The sequence below is a fragment of the Schistocerca americana genome, unplaced genomic scaffold (assembly GCF_021461395.2).
Source record: "Schistocerca americana isolate TAMUIC-IGC-003095 unplaced genomic scaffold, iqSchAmer2.1 HiC_scaffold_609, whole genome shotgun sequence".
Classification (NCBI taxonomy): Eukaryota; Metazoa; Arthropoda; class Insecta; order Orthoptera; family Acrididae; genus Schistocerca; species Schistocerca americana.
The window spans coordinates 72,501-77,500 of NW_025726356.1; the positions used below are offsets into that span (position 1 = coordinate 72,501).

The window sequence follows — 5,000 nt, forward strand, 5'->3', positions numbered from 1 at the left end:
GGGCCGTTCCGGTGTGCGGTGGGCCGCACTTCTCCCCTAGTAGGACGTCGCGACCCGCTGGGTGCCGGCCTACGGCCCGGGTGCGCAGCCTGTCCTTCCGCGGGCCTCGGTTCGCGTCTGTTGGGCAGAGCCCCGGTGTCCTGGCTGGCTGCCCGGCGGTATATCTGGAGGAGTCGATTCGCCCCTTTGGGCGCTCGGGCTCCCGGCAAGCGCGCGCGGTTCTTCCCGGATGACGGACCTACCTGGCCCGGCCCCGGACCCGCGCCGCTGTTGGCTCGGGATGCTCTCGGGCGGAATAATCGCTCCCGTCAGCGGCGCTTCAGCTTTGGACAATTTCACGACCCGTCTTGAAACACGGACCAAGGAGTCTAACATGTGCGCGAGTCATTGGGCTGTACGAAACCTAAAGGCGTAATGAAAGTGAAGGTCTCGCCTTGCGCGGGCCGAGGGAGGATGGGGCTTCCCCGCCCTTCACGGGGCGGCGGCCTCCGCACTCCCGGGGCGTCTCGTCCTCATTGCGAGGTGAGGCGCACCTAGAGCGTACACGTTGGGACCCGAAAGATGGTGAACTATGCCTGGCCAGGACGAAGTCAGGGGAAACCCTGATGGAGGTCCGTAGCGATTCTGACGTGCAAATCGATCGTCGGAGCTGGGTATTAGGGGCGAAAGACTAATCGAACCATCTAGTAGCTGGTTCCCTCCGAAGTTTCCCTCAGGATAGCTGGTGCTCGTACGAGTCTCATCCGGTAAAGCGAATGATTAGAGGCCTTGGGGCCGAAACGACCTCAACCTATTCTCAAACTTTAAATGGGTGAGATCTCCGGCTTGCTTGATATGCTGAAGCCGCGAGCAAACGACTCGGATCGGAGTGCCAAGTGGGCCACTTTTGGTAAGCAGAACTGGCGCTGTGGGATGAACCAAACGCCGAGTTAAGGCGCCCGAATCGACGCTCATGGGAAACCATGAAAGGCGTTGGTTGCTTAAGACAGCAGGACGGTGGCCATGGAAGTCGGAATCCGCTAAGGAGTGTGTAACAACTCACCTGCCGAAGCAACTAGCCCTGAAAATGGATGGCGCTGAAGCGTCCGTGCCTATACTCGGCCGTCAGTCTGGCAGTCATGGCCGGTCCTTGCGGCCGGCCGCGAAGCCCTGACGAGTAGGAGGGTCGCGGCGGTGGGCGCAGAAGGGTCTGGGCGTGAGCCTGCCTGGAGCCGCCGTCGGTGCAGATCTTGGTGGTAGTAGCAAATACTCCAGCGAGGCCCTGGAGGGCTGACGCGGAGAAGGGTTTCGTGTGAACAGCCGTTGCACACGAGTCAGTCGATCCTAAGCCCTAGGAGAAATCCGATGTTGATGGGGGCCGTCATAGCATGATGCACTTTGTGCTGGCCCCCGTTGGGCGAAAGGGAATCCGGTTCCTATTCCGGAACCCGGCAGCGGAACCGATACAAGTCGGGCCCCTCTTTTAGAGATGCTCGTCGGGGTAACCCAAAAGGACCCGGAGACGCCGTCGGGAGATCGGGGAAGAGTTTTCTTTCTGCATGAGCGTTCGAGTTCCCTGGAATCCTCTAGCAGGGAGATAGGGTTATTTGGAACGCGAAGAGCACCGCAGTTGCGGCGGTGTCCCGATCTTCCCCTCGGACCTTGAAAATCCGGGAGAGGGCCACGTGGAGGTGTCGCGCCGGTTCGTACCCATATCCGCAGCAGGTCTCCAAGGTGAAGAGCCTCTAGTCGATAGAATAATGTAGGTAAGGGAAGTCGGCAAATTGGATCCGTAACTTCGGGATAAGGATTGGCTCTGAGGATCGGGGCGTGTCGGGCTTGGTCGGGAAGTGGGTCAGCGCTAACGTGCCGGGCCTGGGCGAGGTGAGTGCCGTAGGGGTGCCGGTAAGTGCGGGCGTTTAGCGCGGGGCGTGGTCTGCTCTCGCCGTTGGTTGGCCTCGTGCTGGCCGGCGGTGCAGGATGCGCGCGCCTGCGCGGCGTTCGCGCCCCGGTGCTTCAACCTGCGTGCAGGATCCGAGCTCGGTCCCGTGCCTTGGCCTCCCACGGATCTTCCTTGCTGCGAGGCCGCGTCCGCCTTAGCGTGCTCCTCCGGGGGCGCGCGGGGTGCGCGGATTCTCTTCGGCCGCCATTCAACGATCAACTCAGAACTGGCACGGACTGGGGGAATCCGACTGTCTAATTAAAACAAAGCATTGCGATGGCCCTAGCGGGTGTTGACGCAATGTGATTTCTGCCAGTGCTCTGAATGTCAACGTGAAGAAATTCAAGCAAGCGCGGGTAAACGGCGGGAGTAACTATGACTCTCTTAAGGTGGCCAAGTGGCGGTGGTGTGGCTGCATCCGGACTTGGCTTCTCGAAGTGCGGTCTTGATGTAGTCGTGCTGCTGCTGCGAGGTGCCTTCCTTGGGTTATAGTTACAGGGAGAGTGATGCGCAATACATGGGCCTAGCCCTCTTAGCCTCTCCTCTCCTGCAGTCTTCTCCCCTTCTCGTGGGCCCGCTGATTTCGCAGAGTGGAAGACCGCACCAGGGGCTTGGGGGGGTTACCAGCCCCCCCTCGCACTATCCCTTTTTTTTAGTTGGGGGCAGTAAGCAGAGAATAAGTGGTGGCCCTTCCGCTGAAGGTGCCACCCCAACTCCCCCAGCACCTAGCCGGCCAACCGGCCGTGCCGAAAATCTTGTAACTTTTGCAGCTATGTATACCTGTAGTGAGTGCCACCGCAGCTTTACAACCAAGAACGGTCTCGGGGTCCATCGCCGCCGCCAACATCTTGCGGCCGCCAACGCGGAGATCGTCACGGAGAGGCATCGCGCGAGGTGGACGGAGGAAGAAGTCCTGTCGCTCGCCAAGGCAGAGGCCGAACTGTTCCTCGAGAGGGACGCCCGGTTCTTCTTTGTAAATCAAGAGCTCATCAGGATGTTCCCCGACCGAACGCTTGAGGCAATCAGTGCCGACGGCGGCAAGCTGCCCACAAGCAGCTTGTCCGCCAATTCATGGAGGCGCTTGAGATCGGTCGGGGGGAAGAGCCGGCGTCCCGCCGGGGAGCGGCGAGCCCGCTGCCTGACGCGGGCGAGGCCGCTGCGCCGCCCGTCGACGCAGCCGAGGACTTCGCGGCCGACACCACCGGGCCGCCGCCGGAGGGGCCGACTGACGCCGCCATCTGGGAGCATCTGGCGGGGCTACCCGCTTCCGCCCAGCGTTTCTCTGCCCTGGATCGTGTCATCGGTCTGGGGCGGGGCACGCCGCCCGATGTCATCCTGGGCATGCTCCCGGATGCCCTTGCGTCGGTCGGGTCCAGAGGGGAGAGATCGATCACCAGGACACAGCGGCCGCGCCAACCATCGAAGCGGCCGCCTGCCGCGCCGCCGACGCAGAAGCGCAAGCGGCGCCGCTGGGAGTACGCGAGAACGCAGGATGCCTTCCGACGGTCGCGTGCGCGTTGCGTGCGCGGCCTCTTGGATGGCACCCTGCTCCAGCCGCCACCTGCCATCCCTGGTCTGCTGGACTTCTGGGCGGACCTCTTCACCAAGAAGCCCATCTCCACCGCGGGCTTCATTCGTGACCGCCTCCTCCCGCACTCAGAGCCTGTCGCTCTCGAGTGCATATGGGGGCCGGTCACACATGAGGAGGTCGCCGCCGCGTTGCCGCCCAGGGGATCAGCAGCCGGGCCGGACGGCCTTACCCCAGCGGAGTTGCGGCGTCTGCCGCACGAAGTCCTGGTGAAAGTGATGAATCTCTTCCTTCTGGCCCGCGCCCTTCCGGAACGCCTGCTTCGCGCGCGGACGTCCCTTCTCCCGAAAACGGCTGCACCAACATCCCCCGCTGACTTTCGCCCCATTACGGTCTGCTCGGTGTTGGCGCGGACCTTCCACAAGGTTCTCGCGTCACGCCTGATGCGCGCTTGTGCTGTGGACGAACGTCAGCGGGCATTCATCCCTCGGGATGGGATGTTGGAAAATACCTTCATCTTGGACACTGCTCTCACCGACGCAGTTCGCTCCTGCCGCTCTGTCTTTGTGGCATCGATCGACGTATCTAAGGCATTCGATTCGGTAGATCATGCTGCCCTTCGCCCCGTGCTGAAGGCGCATGGCCTGCCGGATTGCTTTGTCGAGTATGTCGAGCGGTGCTACGAGGGCAGCACGACAGTGATAGCGGACGGCGCCGGCGTGGGCGTGTCTGTGCAGCCAGCACGGGGCGTTCGCCAGGGCGATCCCCTCTCCCCCCTCCTGTTCAACTTTGCGGTGGACTACGTTTTAGGCCAACTGCCCTCCCACATCGGAGCTCGGATCCTCGGTCGCAGAGTCAACGCTGCGGCCTTTGCAGATGACGTCTTGCTGTTTGCAGCGACCCCGAGGGGCTTGCAGTCCCTCATCGACGCAGCTACCGCAGCCCTCGCCCACCTGGGCTGCAGATCAACGCCCGGAAGTGTTTCACCCTCGCCTTAGTCGCGTCAGGGCGCGAGAAGAAGGTGAAGGTGGACAGCAATGTCACCTTCACAGCAGGCAATACCACCATGCCTGCCCTGCGTGTGGGTGAAACCTTCCGGTACCTGGGGCTGCAATTTTCCACGGCGGGTCGCTGTGTCTTCAATCCACGTAGCCACCTGGTGGAGCAGCTTGACGTCATCTCCCGAGCTCCGCTGAAGCCGCAACAGCGCCTCCACGCTCTCACCAACGTACTTCTCCCTGGCCTGTACCACGGGCTGGCCCTCAGCCGCACCCGGGTGGGTGCATTGAAGTCGGCCGACGTTACCATCCGGGCCGCCGTCAGGAGATGGTTCCGCCTTCCGGCGGACACCCCCCTGGGATACTTCCACGCTCCTGTTGCCCAGGGGGGCCTCGGCATTCCATCTTGCCGATGGATGGGTCCGACCCTCCGTCGGTCCCGTCTCCTGGCGCTGAAGAAGATAGGGCCAGCCTGCGACGGTGTAGGCATGGATGAGGTACAGCGTGAGATCGAGGTGCTGGAGCGCCACCTAATGTGGGAGGGCCACCTCCT

The 5,000-nt window shown here is 62.5% G+C and overlaps 1 pseudogene; it reads left to right on the forward strand.

The window, feature by feature from the left end:
- LOC124587648 overlaps positions 1–5,000 on the forward strand; it is a 7,970-nt pseudogene that overhangs the window by 580 nt on the left and 2,390 nt on the right.